The sequence below is a fragment of the Vicia villosa genome, linkage group LG2 (assembly GCF_029867415.1).
Source record: "Vicia villosa cultivar HV-30 ecotype Madison, WI linkage group LG2, Vvil1.0, whole genome shotgun sequence".
In the NCBI taxonomy this organism is placed as follows: Eukaryota; Viridiplantae; Streptophyta; class Magnoliopsida; order Fabales; family Fabaceae; genus Vicia; species Vicia villosa.
In genome coordinates this window covers 182,548,631-182,557,879 of record NC_081181.1, presented here as the reverse complement: position 1 = coordinate 182,557,879, position 9,249 = coordinate 182,548,631, and positions in this window count along the sequence as shown.

Below are 9,249 nucleotides of genomic sequence, written 5' to 3'. Positions count from 1 at the left end.
TGAGCCATATCCTTTTGTTTGTTATAACCATATATGTAACCCGCAGCCAAACACTTCCAACCCTTGCTCGGCATAAATGTTGTGGTTTTCAGAGTTGTACTAAAATCTAAGTTTGGGGTAGTAATCATCAAAGAAGAGGGCAAGTAAAAAAAAAAATGAAAATAAATTTTTTTGAGACATATGAATGTATGTCCCATAAAAAAAGAAAGAAAGAGAAAAACTTGCCCGAATGAAAGACTCAGTTGCATTAAGCACTCACGGAAGAATGAGTGAAGCAAAAGAGTCTAAGTCGAATAAATTCCCAATGTAACAAGTTAAGCACAATTACGAGAAACACAACATGAATGTTGAACCCAAAACCATTTGTTTATCCATTTCCTTGTGTATCCCACCGTACCTAAACCCCATTACAACCCAGAAGACCTCGAAAAGTGTGTGAACTTTGTTAGTGTAGTGAAAGTAGAATTTATTCAAAATTAAGAGTTGATATTGCATACCTTTATTTTGTGAGTGCAAAACACTTTAACCCTGAGAGATTTTGCGAGAAGTGTGAAAAAGCTTGCAGGTAAAAAGGTACTCTGATGTGGAAGTGTGGTAGAAAGTTTGGTTTGGCAAGCCAAATATTCTAATAGAAAGGTAGACGCAAGTTGCGAATAACATCGGCAGTGTTGTGGAAAGAAAAATCCAGGGTGACCTCTGTTTGGTCTCTTGCATCGCTTGAGGACAAGCAATGAGATAAGTTTGGGGTTGTGATCGGTCACCATTTCTACCTGATTTCTATCATGGATTCGGTCTAAATTTGTTGATTCGGTAACACTTTGATCAATGTTTTATTGTTTTTGTTTAAGTATTTCATGTTTGATTGTTTTTATGTTTACTTTGCATTATGTTTTAATTTAAGTTATTTAGATGCTTTTTATGCCGTTTGGTTAGTTGTGTACGAATTTCAGGTTTGAACAAGTCATCTTAAGTGTCAAAGCAACTATGAAGGAAGGAGAGGCAAGAGAAAGATGAAAATTCAAGGTTCTGGGGTCTAACACGGCCGCCCGTGCTTCCACGCACGGCCCGTGTCAGGAGAATGACACTCTCCATACAAAATCCAGGGACCACGCACGGCCGCCCGTGCTTCCACGCACGGCCCGTGACAGGATGGCTGGGAGCAAAAATAAAAATAAAGAGCAGCACGGCCGCCCGTGCGTCCAAGCACGGCCAGTGCTGCTGTGAGCGTGAAAACTTCCAATTTTAGGGTTTTTTCACTAAATCTCCACCTTGAGGGTACTTTAGACATTTCACTTGCCTGAGATTTGTACCTAGACTATTTAGTTGAGTTGGAGAGAATTATTTTGGGGACTTTTTTGGCTAGGAGAAGACACGATTGAAGATTGGAGAAAACAAGGGTTTGGGAGAGAAGAAGGTCTTCATGAACGGAAGCGATTGAAGATCAACTTTCATCTCAATTCTTGTAATGTATCTATTTTATAATTTGTTTTCTTTGAACAATATGAGTAACTAAACCCTAATGCTAGGGGGTGTCCCTGATTTGACTCTGTAATGATTTTGAATTCCTGAGTTCCTCAATAGATTTGTTTTCTTATTTAATTTAATTGTACAAGGTTTTTATGCTTTCTTTGTCGGACCAACAAGATTGATTTACGGTTAACAACCAGCTGGACAACGGTTGTTAAGGTTTTTGTACGATTAGACTATAGTAGATATCACCTAGGACTAGGGATACCCTATAGTTACCGGTTAACTCTTGATAACACAAAGGCTTGATTTCATCATAATTCTCTAAGGACTTAGGATTTAGGATGAATGTTCAAAGGTTTTCCCACTAAGGACTTAGGGGAAAATAATCTAAAGGGCGGTAATTAAAGGTTATGAACTTGTTGAAGAGATCTAAATCAAAGGTTATTACAGGAACAATCACACACTTTACCCCTAGCATAATACTCATATTTGTCAAAAAGCCAATTTACTTTTCTGCTTATTTTAATTATTGTTAATTTATAATTACAAATCAAAACCTCAATTTAAGCTTTTGTTTGATTGAATTAAGATTTAGAACTCTATACTGTTACGCAGTCCTTGAGATCGACATTCGGGGAATTTCCCCTTTATTACTACAGAGGCAAAATAGTACACTTGCTATTTTACTGATCAAGTTTTTGGCGCCGTTGCCGGGGACTGCCAAAATATAGAGTTTTAATTTTAGTTCAATTGAAATTTTGTTGCTCGTCAGCTAAAATTTTGTTTTAAGTTTTTGTTTATTTGAATTTGATTTTATAAAAAAAAAAAAGAAAAAAAAAGGTTGATTACTTTTGCTTCATGAATTCTTCTATACTTTGCTACTAACAAATTGTCTGAGTTTTGTAGCTATGAATTGTTTTGATACATTGCCACCTGTATCTCCTGCATGTTGGTCGCCTGATTCAGGAGTCACCTTGGAAGAGGCGACTAAAATTTTCAAAGCATATAAGAGGGAGGTAAGAATCCTTATGAATGAATGTAAGGAATCTAACTTTTATCCAGATAGGTTTATTTGGAGAAAGTTACAGTTGGAAGAAGAGTATGTGGAACCAGAAGAAAAATGCTTACCATAAGATGAAGAGGATGTAGTAAGAATAGAAGAATTTGAGGTAAAAAAGAAATATGGGGAAGAAGAAATAAGGAAACTTGAAGATGATCGAGTTTTGGATAAAACCACAAATTTAACAATTTGTGAAGATGTGGACATCCAACAAGAAAATTTTCAACAAAAGAGTATCCCCAAAAACTATTTTTACAACAAGGCAGATGAAAGACAAGAAATTGACAAAGTATTGGAAGACATTTATGCCTTGTTCAATAAAATTAAGCTGAAAAGGATTTGGCAGCAACATCATCGGTACTTTAAGTTCATGGGATTGCTACCAAACAAAAGAAAGAAAAAAGATGATGTGTTCTTTGTGTCATATATGCCACCCTAACAAGGGGAATGGATCGTCGAGCCATGCGACGTTAAACGAAGCGCTTCGTGGGAGGCAACCCACGATTTTAATAATTAATTTTTCGGTTTGTTTTTGTTATTTTCAGGAAATAAAAGAGGACGTCTCTGGTAAAAGCTTGGAAGTGATTATTAGAGTGCATTACCCTCTGTAAGTAACCTCTCCAAGGCTTGTTCTAAAACATTGAGGACAATGTTTGGTTCAAGTGTGGGAGGGGTTCTTTTCATTTGATTTTAATTGTTTTCCATTTTTGTTTTTGTTTGTATGTTATGTTGACATTGTGTTATAGATCGACTTATGGATGCCGAATGAATGATGAATGGTATTTAGTGGATGAAAGGTGCAACCTGAACCTATTCCCCCGAGGCACCCTGGAAGTTGATGCAGCCGAAAGAAAAGTAACTGTTGGAGGCAACTTGCTGATACTGGACAAAGAGGATTGTATGGTGTACCTACGCCGGAGAGAAGCCACATGACACGAGGAGTGCTTTGGAACCTGTAAGCTTACCCAACATGGTGATGTTATAAAAAGCCAAACACAACAGATTATCATCATGAGAGTTCATTCAGGTATGACTTTATCATTCTGATTTTGCGTATGTTCTATTGACACAGCATAATATGAGGACACACACTGAGGCATTTGTTTGTTTTACCACCTGAGCCTTTCTAGCCATCGAAATTGTATGTTTATCCGTTGTTACCCCAGTTGAGCCATATCCTTTTGTTTGTTATAACCATATATGTAACCCGCAGCCAAACACTTCCAACCCTTGCTCGGCATAAATGTTGTGGTTTTCAGAGTTGTACTAAAATCTAAGTTTGGGGTAGTAATCATCAAAGAAGAGGGCAAGTAAAAAAAAAATGAAAATAAATTTTTTTGAGACATATGAATGTATGTCCCATAAAAAAAGAAAGAAAGAGAAAAACTTGCCCGAATGAAAGACTCAGTTGCATTAAGCACTCACGGAAGAATGAGTGAAGCAAAAGAGTCTAAGTCGAATAAATTCCCAATGTAACAAGTTAAGCACAATTACGAGAAACACAACATGAATGTTGAACCCAAAACCATTTGTTTATCCATTTCCTTGTGTATCCCACCGTACCTAAACCCCATTACAACCCAGAAGACCTCGAAAAGTGTGTGAACTTTGTTAGTTTAGTGAAAGTAGAATTTATTCAAAATTAAGAGTTGATATTGCATACCTTTATTTTGTGAGTGCAAAACACTTTAACCCTGAGAGATTTTGCGAGAAGTGTGAAAAAGCTTGCAGGTAAAAAGGTACTCTGATGTGGAAGTGTGGTAGAAAGTTTGGTTTGGCAAGCCAAATATTCTAATAGAAAGGTAGACGCAAGTTGCGAATAACATCGGCAGTGTTGTGGAAAGAAAAATCCAGGGTGACCTCTGTTTGGTCTCTTGCATCGCTTGAGGACAAGCAATGAGATAAGTTTGGGGTTGTGATCGGTCACCATTTCTACCTGATTTCTATCATGGATTCGGTCTAAATTTGTTGATTCGGTAACACTTTGATCAATGTTTTATTGTTTTTGTTTAAGTATTTCATGTTTGATTGTTTTTATGTTTACTTTGCATTATGTTTTAATTTAAGTTATTTAGATGCTTTTTATGCCGTTTGGTTAGTTGTGTACGAATTTCAGGTTTGAACAAGTCATCTTAAGTGTCAAAGCAACTATGAAGGAAGGAGAGGCAAGAGAAAGATGAAAATTCAAGGTTCTGGGGTCTAACACGGCCGCCCGTGCTTCCACGCACGGCCCGTGTCAGGAGAATGACACTCTCCATACAAAATCCAGGGACCACGCACGGCCGCCTGTGCTTCCACGCACGGCCCGTGACAGGATGGCTGGGAGCAAAAATAAAAATAAAGAGCAGCACGGCCGCCCGTGCGTCCGAGCACGGCCAGTGCTGCTGTGAGCGTGAAAACTTCCAATTTTAGGGTTTTTTCACTAAATCTCCACCTTGAGGGTACTTTAGACATTTCACTTGCCTGAGATTTGTACCTAGACTATTTAGTTGAGTTGGAGAGAATTATTTTGGGGACTTTTTTGGCTAGGAGAAGACACGATTGAAGATTGGAGAAAACAAGGGTTTGGGAGAGAAGAAGGTCTTCATGAACGAAAGCGATTGAAGATCAACTTTCATCTCAATTCTTGTAATGTATCTATTTTATAATTTGTTTTCTTTGAACAATATGAGTAACTAAACCCTAATGCTAGGGGGTGTCCCTGATTTGACTCTGTAATGATTTTGAATTCCTGAGTTCCTCAATAGATTTGTTTTCTTATTTAATTTAATTGTACAAGGTTTTTATGCTTTCTTTGTCGGACCAACAAGATTGATTTACGGTTAACAACCAGCTGGACAACGGTTGTTAAGGTTTTTGTACGATTAGACTATAGTAGATATCACCTAGGACTAGGGATACCCTATAGTTACCGGTTAACTCTTGATAACACAAAGGCTTGATTTCATCATAATTCTCTAAGGACTTAGGATTTAGGATGAATGTTCAAAGGTTTTCCCACTAAGGACTTAGGGGAAAATAATCTAAAGGGCGGTAATTAAAGGTTATGAACTTGTTGAAGAGATCTAAATCAAAGGTTATTACAGGAACAATCACACACTTTACCCCTAGCATAATACTCATATTTGTCAAAAAGCCAATTTACTTTTCTGCTTATTTTAATTATTGTTAATTTATAATTACAAATCAAAACCTCAATTTAAGCTTTTGTTTGATTGAATTAAGATTTAGAACTCTATACTGTTACGCAGTCCTTGAGATCGACATTCGGGGAATTTCCCCTTTATTACTACAGAGGCAAAATAATACACTTGCTATTTTACTGATCAAGTTTTTGGCGCCGTTGCCGGGGACTGCCAAAATATAGAGTTTTAATTTTAGTTCAATTGAAATTTTGTTGCTCGTCAGCTAAAATTTTGTTTTAAGTTTTTGTTTATTTGAATTTGATTTTATAAAAAAAAAAAAAAAGAAAAAAAAAGGTTGATTACTTTTGCTTCATGAATTCTTCTATAATTTGCTACTAACAAATTGTGTGAGTTTTGTAGCTATGAATTGTTTTGATACATTGCCACCTGTATCTCCTGCATGTTGGTCGCCTGATTCAGGAGTCACCTTGGAAGAGGCGACTAAAATTTTCAAAGCATATAAGAGGGAGGTAAGAATCCTTATGAATGAATGTAAGGAATCTAACTTTTATCCAGATAGGTTTATTTGGAGAAAGTTATAGTTGGAAGAAGAGTATGTGGAACCAGAAGAAAAATGCTTACCATCAGATGAAGAGGATGTAGTAAGAATAGAAGAATTTGAGGTAAAAAAGAAATATGGGGAAGAAGAAATAAGGAAACTTGAAGATGATCGAGTTTTGGATAAAACCACAAATTTAACAATTTGTGAAGATGTGGACATCCAACAAGAAAATTTTCAACAAAAGAGTATCCCCAAAAACTATTTTTACAACAAGGCAGATGAAAGACAAGAAATTGACAAAGTATTGGAAGACATTTATGCCTTGTTCAATAAAATTAAGCTGAAAAGGATTTGGCAGCAACATCATCGGTACTTTAAGTTCATGGGATTGCTACCAAACAAAAGAAAGAAAAAAGATGATGTGTTCTTTGTGTCATATATGCCACCCTAACAAGGGGAATGGATCGTCGAGCCATGCGACGTTAAACGAAGCGCTTCGTGGGAGGCAACCCACGATTTTAATAATTAATTTTTCGGTTTGTTTTTGTTATTTTCAGGAAATAAAAGAGGACGTCTCTGGTGAAAGCTTGGAAGTGATTATTAGAGTGCATTACCCTCTGTAAGTAACCTCTCCAAGGCTTGTTCTAAAACATTGAGGACAATGTTTGGTTCAAGTGTGGGAGGGGTTCTTTTCATTTGATTTTAATTGTTTTCCATTTTTGTTTTTGTTTGTATGTTATGTTGACATTGTGTTATAGATCGACTTATGGATGCCGAATGAATGATGAATGGTATTTAGTGGATGAAAGGTGCAACCTGAACCTATTCCCCCGAGGCACCCTGGAAGTTGATGCAGCCGAAAGAAAAGTAACTGTTGGACGCAACTTGCTGATACTGGACAAAGAGGATTGTATGGTGTACCTACGCCGGAAAGAAGCCACATGACACGAGGAGTGCTTTGGAACCTGTAAGCTTACCCAACATGGTGATGTTATAAAAAGCCAAACATAACAGATTATCATCATGAGAGTTCATTCAGGTATGACTTTATCATTCTGATTTTGCGTATGTTCTACTGACACAGCATAATATGAGGACACACACTGAGGCATTTGTTTGTTTTACCACCTGAGCCTTTCTAGCCATCGAAATTGTATGTTTATCCGTTGTTACCCCAGTTGAGCCATATCCTTTTGTTTGTTATAACCATATATGTAACCCGCAGCCAAACACTTCCAACCCTTGCTCGGCATAAATGTTGTGGTTTTCAGAGTTGTACTAAAATCTAAGTTTGGGGTAGTAATCATCAAAGAAGAGGGCAAGTAAAAAAAAATGAAAATAAATTTTTTTGAGACATATGAATGTATGTCCCATAAAAAAAGAAAGAAAGAGAAAAACTTGCCCGAATGAAAGACTCAGTTGCATTAAGCACTCACGGAAGAATGAGTGAAGCAAAAGAGTCTAAGTCGAATAAATTCCCAATGTAACAAGTTAAGCACAATTACGAGAAACACAACATGAATGTTGAACCCAAAACCATTTGTTTATCCATTTCCTTGTGTATCCCACCGTACCTAAACCCCATTACAACCCAGAAGACCTCGAAAAGTGTGTGAACTTTGTTAGTGTAGTGAAAGTAGAATTTATTCAAAATTAAGAGTTGATATTGCATACCTTTATTTTGTGAGTGCAAAACACTTTAACCCTGAGAGATTTTGCGAGAAGTGTGAAAAAGCTTGCAGGTAAAAAGGTACTCTGATGTGGAAGTGTGGTAGAAAGTTTGGTTTGGCAAGCCAAATATTCTAATAGAAAGGTAGACGCAAGTTGCGAATAACATCGGCAGTGTTGTGGAAAGAAAAATCCAGGGTGACCTCTGTTTGGTCTCTTGCATCGCTTGAGGACAAGCAATGAGATAAGTTTGGGGTTGTGATCGGTCACCATTTCTACCTGATTTCTATCATGGATTCGGTCTAAATTTGTTGATTCGGTAACACTTTGATCAATGTTTTATTGTTTTTGTTTAAGTATTTCATGTTTGATTGTTTTTATGTTTACTTTGCATTATGTTTTAATTAAAGTTATTTAGATGCTTTTTATGCCGTTTGGTTAGTTGTGTACGAATTTCAGGTTTGAACAAGTCATCTTAAGTGTCAAAGCAACTATGAAGGAAGGAAAGGCAAGAGAAAGATGAAAATTCAAGGTTCTGGGGTCTAACACGGCCGCCCGTGCTTCCGCGCACGGCCCGTGTCAGGAGAATGACACTCTCCATACAAAATCCAGGGACCACGCACGGCCGCCCGTGCTTCCACGCACGGCCGCCCGTGCTTCCACGCACGGCCGCCCGTGCTTCCACGCACGGCCCGTGACAGGATGGCTGGGAGCAAAAATAAAAATAAAGAGCAGCACGGCCGCCCGTGCGTCCAAGCACGGCCAGTGCTGCTGTGAGCGTGAAAACTTCCAATTTTAGGGTTTTTTCACTAAATCTCCACCTTGAGGGTACTTTAGACATTTCACTTGCCTGAGATTTGTACCTAGACTATTTAGTTGAGTTGGAGAGAATTATTTTGGGGACTTTTTTGGCTAGGAGAAGACACGATTGAAGATTGGAGAAAACAAGGGTTTGGGAGAGAAGAAGGTCTTCATGAACGGAAGCGATTGAAGATCAACTTTCATCTCAATTCTTGTAATGTATCTATTTTATAATTTGTTTTCTTTGAACAATATGAGTAACTAAACCCTAATGCTAGGGGGTGTCCCTGATTTGACTCTGTAATGATTTTGAATTCCTGAGTTCCTTAATAGATTTGTTTTCTTATTTAATTTAATTGTACAAGGTTTTTATGCTTTCTTTGTCGGACCAACAAGATTGATTTACGGTTAACAACCAGCTGGACAACGGTTGTTAAGGTTTTTGTACGATTAGACTATAGTAGATATCACCTAGGACTAGGGATACCCTATAGTTACCGGTTAACTCTTGATAACACAAAGGCTTGATTTCATCATAATTCTCTAAGGACTTAGGATTTAGG